The 14010-nt window shown below is 38.1% G+C and overlaps 1 protein-coding gene across 1 annotated transcript in view; it reads right to left on the bottom strand.

Moving 5' to 3' along the window:
• Positions 1-14010, bottom strand: part of ppp1r37 (protein phosphatase 1, regulatory subunit 37) — a 46198-nt gene that overhangs the window by 26009 nt on the left and 6179 nt on the right. The window lies entirely within an intron of this gene.

Here is a 14010-nt window from a genome sequence, read left to right on the forward strand (position 1 = left end):
GGCTGCTGCTGGTGGCAGTAGCAAAGGAACATTGTTTAAATTCAACAGTCTGAGTTAGAGCAGGGCGATATGGCCAAAAATATTTATCACGATATATATTTGAAAATTTGCGATAACGATATAACTGACAATATAATTGATGCGAGACAAAATACAACTCCACAACATTACTAGCGCAAAAAGACAACCTTCCATTTATTTTCACTTAAACAAGAAGCTGGTTTTTATGTACATTAAAGCTTTATAAAAATTTAACAGTGCAAATGCAAATTCCTTGCTGAAAGTTTAACCAAAAGGCATTTCCAGTAGAAATGGGCTGACATATCCTGAGCATAACCATGTATAATATCCACTGAAGTTAAAAAGAGGTGCTTTGCAACATTAAACTGCAGTGTGCAGTACGTATTTTTCAGACCATAAGGTGCACAGGATTATAAGGCACATTAAGCGAAACAAAGCAGTCAGATAAATCAAACTTTATTAAACTCATTCTTCTTGCTTCCTCCACTTCTGTACCATTGATTCATTAATGTTGAATTCTCTGGCAGCTGCTCTATTCCCATGTTGTTGCAGTATATTAATAACCAACCTCGTATTGTGGATGGATTATCTCAGTTGTTCTCCTGACTGAAGTTTGGTCCGTTTACAGCATCCTGCCATGCAATTGCATTTGTCTCTAACCATGAGGAACCTTCACGTTAACTTTTATAAGTGGAAAAGTGTTAGTGTTCGTCCTCCAGCTTCACTGTTTATGTTATGCTAACATAGCTGTGTAGCTAGCGATCACGTAGCACATAATTATATACCAGCTAGCCCAACTTCAGTAACCCTACAAACGTCACTGCTGTTTAGTTTCCTGTCTTCATTTATGTTGGAAGTGATAGCAGAGCTGTACGTTTGAATTTTTTCAGAAATCTCTCAGTCAGAACATGCAATATCATGCTTAGGTAACTAGTGAAACTAGCGAGCTAACTTCCGCTAGCTTCTTGCTAACTTCTAACTCCGTTAAATGTAATATATTTTGTTTTCATGGATGCCTGGAAGTTAAACTTCATAGTTACACCTGGTAAGGCAGCAATGCTGATCGTTTTATTAAAGATGAAAGAATTTAGACAGTTTTTAACTCTCAGTGATGCTGCAGTGTTCGTTTGACCTGAAGTATACGGAGTTTAGGACCCAGATTACTCCCAGATTTAAGAGCATCTTAGTCCGACAAATACGACAATAACGACGGCCGCTTGCATGTTCTGCAAAAAAAATGTGCTTTGTCGTGTATCTGACGGACAAACACCAAACCAGTTCCACATCACGGAAGTTGCACCATTTTTACAAACCAATTCTGGTTCATTTGTTTCACTCAACAATCGGCCATGTGCGTATGAAAACAAAGGCACTGCGCATGCGCGTTTTACTCATATTCTATCGCGATATTTCATTTTCCTATCGTTGCCTAACATTATGGCCCAGCCCTAGTCTTTTTTCTTTTTTTTTCTTCTTTTTTTTTTTTCTCTCACCTTGAGCCAAAAAGGGTGTAGTTTGTGGGTGTGATCACCCGTGTGTACACCTGTGAGCATGGACGCGTCTGTTTTTTGTTTTTTAAAAGGTTCCTTCATGTAATGATCTGCTAGAGGGTGTGGGGGGGCCACAGCCCCGTCCTCCAGGGCATGAAGCAGGTATGGAGGGCCCAGCCCTAGTCTGAGTTTTGTTGCTGACCATGTCATTCATTTCTAATCATAGTGTACCCATCTTCTAACATTTGCTTTCACCAGGATAATGCACCATGTTACAAAGTTCAAACCATCTCAAACTCTTGTCTTGAAAATGGCAACGTTGTGCTCAAATGACCTCTGCAGACCCCATTTCTCAGTCCAATAGAGCACCTTTGAAATGTGGTTGAATGGGAGATTCACATCATGGATTTGCAGATGACAAATTTGCAGCAAGTGTAATGCTTTCATGTCAATCTGGAACAAAATCTTTGTGGAATGTTTTTAGCCTCCTTTTGATCTATGCCACAAGAATTAACCCAGTACTAGCAAGCTGTAACTACTGGTCAGTAAGTGCAAAACACTAACAAATGGCTGAATCTGCTTTGATCCATCAGAACAACTCAAGACTTTCCATGACTCAAAAAAAATGAACATAATAAAGTCTAAGACACGGAGACTTAGAAAATATTCTTTTTTCATGTGAGCTGTTAGTGTTTCTGCCTTAGGGAGCACTCTCTTGAAAGAGAGAATCAGAGATTGCAACCCCTTTAAGTACTCCCCTACTTAAGTCAGCAAAAAGGAGGTATTGTTCTTGGTCTGCGTGTGGGTCAGCCACCGTTGCCATCCTAGACGGTTGTGGGGGCTAACTCCAGTCAGATGACTGGGCAGCATTCAAACCCGCTGTTCCGCCTGAGAGACTCAGCAGAGAAATGAAGTGAAGCACTTATGCGCAAAAAAAAAAAAAAAAAAAAAAAAAAAAAAAGACAGAAGAATACAGAAAATTACTAATAGAACGTGAGATGAAAAACAGAGTGTATAGAAGGAGGTTTGAAAGATCACAACAGTAAATTACATTGGCAGAAAAACAATGACATCCATTCTCTTTCCAACCAGTGTATCTACCCTGCAGAAAGCAAAGCTGTAACACACTGGCTGTTCTGTCTGTCTCTGTGTGTGTTATTGACTTTTGCTGCCGTCAGCATTTTGATTTGTCTTGCCAAGGTGAGAACTTGTCCACTTCACTGTTGGCTCCATTTCTAATCTCCTTCATCTCACACAATGTCCCCCATCACTTTAACTTACACCCTCTCAAATGTATTAATCACACCTGACGGAAAGGCTTCAAGCACCAGGAGTATTTAACAATAGAAACCTATTAGCTACAGTCCCACACGCCAACACAAATCCCTAGCCTAATGAGGACACACACATGATCTTTCTCTTCATATTTAGCTAAAACACAAAGCCAAAAACACAAAGCAAAGATGAAATCCAGCACAAAGAGTCTTCAGCCATCGCCACAGTGATTTGACTTTAGAAACATGAAGCAGTAGAAACGAACTGCTCATCACTCTCTTTGTTACCTGTTAAAGATCAGAGTCCGGATGCTGCGCTGAGGTTGGCATTCATTCAGCTTTAACATCACTCTGGGTTCTTGGCTAGCTTAGTGTTAACATGCTGTCTATGTAGGTGTAAGTATAAACTGGTTGTTTCTGTCCTCAATATAGTTTGCACTTTATCACTGTGCCCTTTTGTGTAAAAAAAATAAAACTAATGTCCATATGGACGATGTGGGCTGTGCCACTATTTACCTTCTCCAACACATACAGAAATCAGCTGATTGTCATGTAAGTGGAACCGATAAACAGGATTGATAGGCAAGCAGACTAACAATTCCAAGGAATTGAACTACTGGGAACTGTGAAAGGCCAGTGACAGGTGTCGTGAGATTTGTGTAATTTTAATGCAGAATTACTTGCACAACATTTCCAATAGGACACATTAATCAGTTTGTTTGTCATCCAAGAGCTATTATAATTTTCAGACTACTTAGTATTTATATTTTTAGATATTATTTTACACATCTCATAATTATATTTACTGGGTATATGAACTGTCTTTTCAGCAGTATTTCAGCATCCATTCTATATACTTTTAGCACCTGCAACTTGAATGCAAAAGCAGACATACAATCCAATCCAAATGACAGAAGTTGAATTGTCAGTGCGTTATTATTTTTAGTAATTCCTAAGTAAATCAAATGGCGTAATTATAAATAATTTGCGTCAAAGATGCAATGAAAGTAGTGTAAGTAGTTAAATGATTCTTGGTCCACTAAAGCACAAATCTGCTCAAGTACTCTGTGTCAGACGATAAAAAAAAAAAAAAAAAAAAAAAAAAAAAAACCAAACAAAAAAAACATAAATCACGTAAATTGTTAACATTATTTTGTTTTATAATCATCGGCCACTGGCAAACGGTTGAACGATTAACCATAAAGGTCAAAAACTAGCAATTTCTTTGACTATGTAGTCTCTTCAGTCACGTTAAAAGAAAAAAAAAAAAAAAAAAAAAAGAAGTAAACAACAAAAAGCTGAACTGCCAGTGTTCACCAGCATTATCACAAGTCATGTAGCTATGGATGCACATGATTCGCCGACTAAACAATTGAAGCTTATTAAGTTATCCTGGTTATCCTAGCTGGTTACAATAAACATTATTTTACTCCGATTTACAACAGCTGTTAACTCTGGAGTTATGTGGGAACCTTCATTAGCTTTGGTTCCAGCCTGGACAGCTCATGAAGAACTGCAGCCCCAACAGACAATAGCCCCTTCTTTGTTGGACTCTCAGGGGTCCAACAAATATGAATCACTGTTGAAGCAGCAAGGAAAAGAGCCCTCATCTGGCTTCAGAAGTGCAAGTTTGTTGACAAGTTGGCCGTCTTAAATGTTGGCCTTTAAGATGGGAGTGGGAGCTTCAGTCCTGCTGAAGTCATGTGCCCTCAAAAAAAGAATTAATTCTAATTACTGCTGTAAAATATAGCCACCAACCACACTCTCCACTAGACTGCTGTTAAAAACTGACTAGAGCCCATGACTGGATGAGGATGCCCTTTCATTACAGTCCTGTCTTCACTTCAGTCATAATAGTACTCCATCTAAATTTTGATACTTCTGTAAAGCTGTATCTGGATATTCGACGAATCTATTTTTCATCTCATTCAACATTTTTTACTTAAATTTAGCAATTATTTTATTTCAGCTCAAAACATTCAGTTATCAGCATTCACACTGCAGTTTCTTCAGAAAATGCATTTTCTAGTTTACATTTGTGCTTCACCTACGGAAAGTATCTGGATCTGAATTTGTTAAGTCCTCCTGGATGTCACTTCCACCACTGTGTAAGAAAGCAGTCTTGTAAAGTTCTACAGTACATTATGTGCACTCCAATGAACACTGTGTCCTTGGAAAAGAGTTATTGTGCAGAGTCGCAGTGGAGCAAGTGTGTGTAAACATTTCCTGAGGGAAGGTGGGGTCTGAGGGTAGAGAGGGTCTCATGCTCACTACATAGTATTTTTACACATTCATTAGAGACAGAGAAGGGATGAGAGAGATTGAGATATTTTAGCACTAGTGTACAAAATAAAAAAGAAAGTTGTGCAAGGAGATTTACATCAAACACCTCAAAAACAAGCAAACAGACAAGAAAAGTACACAAAAACTTAAAAGGAAATACATAAGCAATAACACAAAGAGACAAATGCAGAAGAGACATCAGTATCAGAGCTACAGCTGTTGCCTGTGTTTCTGCATGCCTTGGTCTTTTCTTCTATTTTATAGCACTCCCTCCAGTGCTGCTGGTACTTGTATGGAGGGAGTGGTGATGAGGAGGTGCACAGGAATAAGAAGTAGGGAGGGGAAGGACTGCTCCAAACAACATAGTCAGAAACCAAATTAAAAGTTACTGGTATGCAGAAGTTAATGGTGGGCAAAGAACAAAACACACACACGAGAGGAAAAGCACACAAACAATAAGAGAAATGCTCTCCGTGTCTAGAAACACAGCAAAAACAAAAATGCAGACAAATAAGGAAAAACATGTGAAAACAAGTGCTCCCCGATACTGTGTGGGAGCAATGGACTTCATTAGATAAGCAAGAACATTACAGATAGACAAGCACAAACTTGTTTTGACCCTTAAAAAAAACATTTTGTTAAATGTGCATACTGTATCAAGTATGCGCAGTCGTGTGTTGATTTCCCAGTTCAACGCCCGACTGGCTGGACCTTTGCTGCATGTCATTGCTCCGTTTCCTAATATTTCCAATCCATTTCCACCTTGAATACAAATTAAAAAATTACTATGCAGCATTTATCTAGATCCTGGGAATTCTAATATTCTGTTTAAACCCTTGCTGAAATGGTGGTTATCTCAGCAGCTAACAGCTCCAAAGATGATAGATGAGGGGCAAAGACATTTAGCTACCTTGATATTTCAGGTTTCAAGACAAGACAGAGAAATGATCTCTGCTCTGACTTAGCAAATCTGCTCAACCAAGCAATCAAGCAGCACGTCCCTCACACTTAATCACTGATTGCTGCCATAGATAAGGTTGTGAGCAAAATCAAAGGGAAAAAAAGCACCCAGGTTACTAACTAATATCAACAGAGGTGAATTAAAAGCTGCAGGATTTATGATTAAAAAGATGTTGTGCTATAAAAGACAAGACTGTGGGTAGAGATTTACTCCTTATTAAACATGGTGAACACCATCATCAACATCAAGTGGGAGCAAAGAAAAGCCAAATATATCCTCTACAGAATTTGGTCACTTATGTTTACAAGATGACATGTAAGCCATCACTCTCAAATTATTTTCTTTATTTCTAATCGTCACACGGATGCTTATCCCAAGACCTTTTTTGTTAAATAAGTTCATGATAATGTGGCTTCTTAAGGCATACCACTGTTAAAGTCAAGTGCAACACCAGTATGCCAAAAATATACAGGGAATTCAGCTTTATCTTTACCAAGTCTTTCAATAAACTGTCTGTTTTGACAAAGCAATACAGCTGAATGCTTAAGCTAGTGTGGAAGAGCAGAGTACAACATCCCTATCCCCCCACTCGCCTAACCAATAAGTCATTATAGTCTCAATCACTAAATTCAGGCCCTCTGTTAAGTGTCATGGTTGGCATTTTGGAGATTAGGACACTGTCAACAAGACCTGAAGGCTTAAAAAAAAGCTTTTTGCTGCTAATTGACAGCTGAGGTTGACAGTTTAGTCTGCTCCTGCTTTCTCTTGGTGCTAGACTTGCCCTGTCTCAGGCTTCCAACACATTTGTTTGAGTAAACAGGGATTTCTGTGATCCAGACAAGCCGTTCTACTGTGCTTGTCAGTAATTAAAAAAAAAAAAAAAACTGACAGGAAAATGTCACAGTATTTAGGTAAGGTTAATGTTTGCATTTGATTACAACAACTGCCTTTTTTTAGTACAAAGTAACCAGAATAAGTTCTGCTCTGTTACTTCTATTCTACAGTGCACAGCCAGCAGGGTATCTTGGAATAAGAAAAACTGCAGGAAATTATAAATCAATTGCTTAACCTGAACAACTGGAAGAATTGCAACAGGTACAGGCACAGAACTCTCTAGAGGGAGAGTTCACCACTTAGAAGAATTCAAAGCCTTCTTCACTCAGGCACTGAATGTGAGGACTATTCAATAACAAAAACCTGCTACTTCACTTCCACACCTCAACTGTCTTGGAGCTACAAAGAACAAAGGAAGAGCAGACAATTTCCAGAGCCGGCACTTCAAATAACATACTTGAGGCACAAGGAATTATTTTGCCCTCAGTATACTGCAATTTAATGCAACTACAAAAACATCCATTACTTTTAAACTCAGTTTAAAAAAAATCTAGCAACTTTCGATTCAAGCTTCAGGCAACTGAAACCTCAACCAGCATGTGATTGGAAGGGTTTCCTTGGTACAGGTTATCAGTCAATATGCTAGTACATTCAAAGCACAAAGTTTAGCTGCCTTTGAACTGATGAGAGAGACTCACAAGCCCTTTTCACAAGTCTTGGCAATATCTTTTTTGTATTTTTTTTTTAAACTACATGTGCAACACCATGAAAGTCTCCCAGAAATAAAGAGAATTTTATTGATACTACCCCAGTACTCTTTTTGTGATTGCTTATAAAGGTTTTTAGCATGAAGTCAAACATTTTCCTAATTTCTAAGTCTGAAAACATTTCTTTACAATCTAGACTTGCACAACTCCAAAACTTGCAAAACTTATTAATTACTTTAACTGATTTCCATGAGAGTTATGAAGTGGAAAATATGAGTGTCTCGACAAAATGTTTACATAATCTGCCTTTTTCTCTGCTGGCTTCAATCTAAACTATAATTTATTCTTTTGTATATTTACCCAAGTTTCAAAGTAGCAAAGCATTAAACTACTTTGATATTGTCTGGGTAGGTATTCAGCTTTTAATTTTAGCTTTCTGATATGTCTGCTTTTCTTCTTTATTTTTAATGTGGAAATGTGTAGTAACTGTTAATGTCACTCACTATACTAATCAGCTCATTTCAGCTCATGTTATTGTTGCTAACTTAGTGTATTTTTGTGGCCCTTAAGCAACTTTTTTTCTGAAAACAAAGAACCTACTGACTACTGTTTTTGAGACGTGTGTACAAGATGGCCTTCGGTGTCTGAAAAGTTAAGTCAAGGCAAAAGTGCCTTAAGCTTGAATTTTTGTCTAATGGCCAGCAAGGCATGACTGAACTGGTTGCAAAAGGAAGTCCAGTTGTATGTAGGCCTACCGGAAAATGACCTCCCTTCTTCTGGAAACTTAAAACTCAGGAATCAAGGACAACCCAGGTTAATCTTTAAGGCAGGCCTACATATGAATGGTTTTACTATATTTAAACTCAAATGAGGGCCTGAAGAACAGGTACACATAACAGACCCTGTATAAAAGAGCACGACCAAAAAAAAAAAAAAAAAAGAGCTGTTTGCACAAGCGCAGTTTGGTGGTTTGTTACCGACCACACTGTGCAACATGTGAAACAAAAAATAAAGGCATCCTGCTGCTTCGGTTTCCCGCCAGTCTCCTTAACTTGTACAACTCAAACCAGACACATTTTTCTTCACCAAGTCACATCTAGTGCACATCCAATTTCTGTTACTTGTCAGTTTCCTGCAACTTAAGTATGAAAACAGAAATTACATCATTATTAATAAATGCAGCATCTAAAAATACAGGAGATCTATTCTCATTTGTAGCTGCACAACATAACATTGCTGCAGTCAAAGCCTCTACCACCACCCACAAAAGGTCAGAACGGATCGACCCACAGAGAGCCCACAATATGAGCGTGGGCTTTAGTACCAGACTTAGTTTGAGCTACTCTTACTGGGACAAATGAACAACCTGAATAACTATCATGAACATGGCATGCTATTATATAAGACGTAAAGCAAGAATTTTTAATTTAGCTGTGTTTCTAAGGCAAGGTGAGAAGCTATTTGTTACACCAGATAAAGGAATAGTTCACTTATTTAAGGAACATCCAATACAATAAATGATGTTATCAATTACAGCTACCTCTGGTCGAGAGAGAAATCAGCCAGATTTAAGAGCTCTCATTTTTTTGCAGTTTATTTTCTGTCTGATCAACAAATCTCTGATAAATTGTTCATGTTTCTTACTGGCCATCTCGCAATTACAAGAAGAGTCTACTTCACTCTTACAGCTGTATGCATCTCGTCTGCTGCATAGGACTGTGATGAGTGTGAGACTTAGAGCTCTGATAATTTCTTTCCCATGTATTCACACCTGGACAGCCACTGTACAAGCCCTACAGACATTTGGTGTTGTAAAATGAGCTGGGTAATTAATGGCCGTCCCATTCTTCAAGCTTTTGGACAGACCTTACTAATTTCATGCGAAGCTGTGTAAAATCACTTGATGTTGAAGCCAAGCCTCGAGTGCCTGCACACACATGTAATTATCATCTTTTAATACAATTAAAAGGCTTTCTCACCTACTTAGAAGCAGCTGTCGTATGAAAGTCCTGACTAACATAATGCAACAATCATACAAAGTAATCCAATTATTGACTTTACTGCACATTCTTTAACAAAATGTTGGTTCAGAGCCAATGCAACATGCACATAATCTGTAACTTTTGAGTAGGCCTGCAAATTTTTTAGAAGATACTTAAGTCCAGCCCAATATCATACACATCAAAATCCATCAATTCTCAGCCTTCCCAACAATCTGACGTAAAACAAAGTACAAACAAATTGGCTACAGACACTGTGCTTTCTCGCCTAACTCCAGCAGCAAAGAGGAAACAGGAAAAGACAATTGTTTGCGTGTGTGCAGAAGAAGAAACAACACTGTTTGCAGAGACAGAGACACAGCAGATTTGGCACACAGAGAGGATTCCACTGAAACTCCTTTGACCCACATAGTGTGTTGAATTTCACCTGTCTAACTTGTTTACACATACTGGCTTTGCTTGCAAAGACTGACACAGCAACTTCAGCACAACAGCAACATAAAGAAATGCTTTAGGTTTGATATGGAAAAAAGCAAAAACTGTATAAGACAAGCTACTGAAGATAAACCTACCACCTATATGCATATCTGGTTTCTACAGAGAATGTTTGTAACAAAGAAAATATGACTAATCAAAAAACAAAGGTTATTCTGTTTTTTGCTGACTTGTTGTTATATTGTGGACATTGCTACCCTACAACAACCTAGAACTACCTCTCTTGGTGGAAGGCTAAATAAAAAATCTTTGGAAAAGATCTAGAGTTGATTACTTAGCCAGCATTTATTAAGCTAAATTCGAAAGGTAAAAACCGGGAAACCAGTGTTGACAGGTTACATGCGTTAGAGGAAATTATTCCCAGCTAGCAGCTAAAAATAAAGCTGTGCCAGTAAAGAAGATTGGACAGAGAGTGGAACACATGGAAGCCAGATGTCCAACAGGCGGTGCAGAGAATTAAATCCATATTATTTCAGGTGTAAGCCCAACACCTTCACTAGTCTTTGGATAATTTATTTTCTGATTGGCCAAATCAATTCAAGCCTGAGAGTTCTTTATAGTTAGTCAGTTATGTTGCTGTTTGCATATTTCTGCACCACATAAAAATGGATAGGTGCAAATGTTAAGGAACACAGACATACTGCCAGTTCCTACTTAACGTCCAAGTGCCAATGTTCAAAATAGCACCCCCAAATTCTCCAGGTCCATTGGTTGCAATTTCACAGTGCTGTGTTGTAGACAGTGGTAGTAGCGTCATTCACACAAGACAACTGGCTGCCTTGTACGTCAGAGGTGCGGCAAAAAGGCACGGCCTGAGGCACTCCTCCAGTTTGCTTGCACAAGTCTGCATGACGAGACCGTGATCATGCATGCACAAAAGAGATACAAGTCTGACACTCACACCTGAGCCTGTGTCTTAAAGTACAAAAAAAACCACAAAAAACAAACAAACAGACAAGCCCAAAGGTTTAAAATTCCACCCAAACCCTTTTTAGGCAAACTAAAGGTCCAGTACAAGATCAGATAGAAAAAGTGAGTGAGTTATAATCTGTGTACTCACTTTGGAACTGAGATTAGTATGCAATACAAGCATACCTGGTCTTAGCCCACAACTGATGTGCCATCATATACATACGGTGCAATGAAAGTGGACATAGTTGAAAGTGGCCACTGCAACAAGGCCTGAGCAAGTAATCCAAGATAACCAAAACCAATCAGGACCTATAATCTGTCGATTATTCTTTTTTTGTCGTTGTTGGTTTGCTTTTTCTGTTAATACTTCCTTTAGTCTGTGTTCATGTACTATCCCCATTAAAAAAAAAAACATAGTAAGTGTGTAATGCGACTGCCCTGTCCAGCCTGCAACATAGAAGCATTACAGAAGACAACCCAGACACCAAGAAGACTGCACAAATGCTGTACCAAAGAAAAATACTGTGCTGTTTGTCACAATCATCACAATCTGATACCCTACAACTTCTTCTTCTTGCCCAAATAAATGTTTATTTCATAGGCTGCTGTTTTGACATAGTCAAGGAGACTCACCATGCATTGCAAATGTGCATCAGCAGGAATGGTCAGAACAGCCCTTTAGGGAGTGACCTAAAAACTGCAGGAATGTTGTGCACGGTTTGTTTTTTAAGTAAGTATGTGTTCTTACTTTTTGATTGTGCCACATACTTGAATCTCTAGAGGCCTGATATACATGTTCACCTATTCTGGAAATTATCACATTATATAACCGTTTCTTTACCAGCTCTCTCTGTGAACTTGTCATTTGGAGTTCTGCTCTGTCCCAGGTTCTAACTTCACCTGGCCAAAGACTTTTCTGTGGAAAATCTGCAATGGATTCCTAAAAAGAAAAACACAAATAACCCACACAATACCTGAGCTCACATTTCACATCACTGCAGAACAAAGACATTGAGTGTGTTAGGATTTCTTGAACATTACTACAGACTATGCAACTCTGTAACTGCTGCTAGAATACAGCAGAATATAAAAAAATCTTATAGAATTATATTGTTCAACACTGAGATCCAAATGGAAAAATTAAAAAATTAAAAAAACGTATATTAAACTAAATCTGCCAGACTTTTTTGGAGAGAGCAGCATGTGCTGAAAGGCAAAACAAAGGGATTAGAATGAAACACAATGATCATTTTATGTTTGTTATCCTCTTTTAATACTAGACAACAAATTTGGAATTCATTTTTGACCTTTCACTACATGCAGATTCCATGCCTTTAGCAATACATACCCATCAACAGCCCTTCTCTTAATCTTTTCGGTATGACACCAGAAAAACAAAACAACAACAAAACAGTGAAGCCATTCTAAACTCACACCCAGATGACAAAGGATTGAGCCTGCCAGAGAGAAAGCTGCTGAACCAGATGGACAGTTATGAGGGAATGACAGTTGTATGATCCAGTTTTCTATGAGGCAGCATTTTGTGCATTTGCGTACAGACAGAGAAAGCAATACTTCAATTCCAGCCTCCTCGTGTGTTAAGAGAAACGACATTAGGGAGGGAAGGGCAAGGAATTCCTGTTTGATGAGGACGGAAAGTGAGGATCAGAAAACAACAGCATTCGAACCAGTATGCCATTTCTGCCATTTATAAGCATTCATCTGTTGTTTTTTTCTTTAAGACACAGTGCAGATTGGCAGAGTGTCAAAGGCCAGGATTTAGCACAAAACAAACACAGACAAGCACACTTACATAGCATAGACAGAGTAAATGCATAATAGATGAATGTACAAACTAAAGACAGCCTAAAGGGCTGACTTTATCAGGTGTTGTCTTATCACATCACACATAAAGATCTGTGTAATGGGAGCTGAAAAAAAAAACCACTGCAGAAAAAAAGCATTAATTTTGAACCAATGTGGTTGTTACATAGATTTATTAAGGTGTCCGTTCTGCTGATATGTAAACGTACCAAATTCTTCTGTGAATAGCAAATTCTGCATCCATGTTGTCATTCTAACATCGCAAATGTCCAAGATGTGCATTCACATGCACAAGCTTCAAGGATAGAATTGGTAGAATTTGATAGAATTTAAATGGTTTCAAACAATTTATGCAATGATGCTGTTCATTTTTCATTTATTGAATTTGCATCTTAAAATAACTGCAATGACTTTTCATGCATGCTAAAAAGCTAAACCAGTATTTTCAGCTTTAAATCTGTTCCTTGTTGTTTTTTTAATTAATATTTATTCTTTCTCCAAATAATAGTCCTGAATTCACTATGTATCTTACGATTTTATGAGAAACTGGATGTTAATGACACCTAATAAACCAGATTTAATGATGTCAACTCGACTGATTTAACACCTAAATTTTCACAGCTATTTGCTTCCAACAGAATGAAAAAGTACATCTGCACACCTAACTAAACAAATTTGGCACATCACAAGATATAAAAACACTGTTATCACACAGTCCAATTATTACAAAGTGTTACATTTGGATCAGAAAAAGAATTTAGTTGTTAAAACTTCAGCTCTGCTGCTCATGTAAACTGAACTAACTTGCAGGTTTCCAGAGCCTTTGTTCATGCTCTACACTGAAAGCTCTGCTTATTAGTTTGCAACTTGGTCTAGAGCCACAACAAATAACATTTCATGGGTCACAGAGCCTCTAATAATATGGTGCCAAGTGGGCCTTAGGTCTGACACCGAACAACACGTAGGCTAAAGAGTTTAATTGCTTCCAGGATAATCAATTGTATATTACCTGCATTGTTTATTGACTGTATTGCAATTAGCAAACTTTAACTTAATTTCACAGCTGAATTATAATAAGGCTGTTACAAATTTCCCTTGTGGTAGCCAGTCTAGAACTGTACCTCTACAGTTGTGCTGTAATAGTAAGAGTTAAAATTTAGAACTTGTTTAGTAATATCGCAAGTCACAGCGACTGAACCATCTTAGACC

This window comes from Mchenga conophoros, linkage group LG14 (genome assembly GCF_057382185.1).
Source record: "Mchenga conophoros isolate Kocher_MC1m ecotype Shallow Benthic linkage group LG14, M_conophoros_male_GT1.1, whole genome shotgun sequence".
In the NCBI taxonomy this organism is placed as follows: domain Eukaryota; kingdom Metazoa; phylum Chordata; class Actinopteri; order Cichliformes; family Cichlidae; genus Mchenga; species Mchenga conophoros.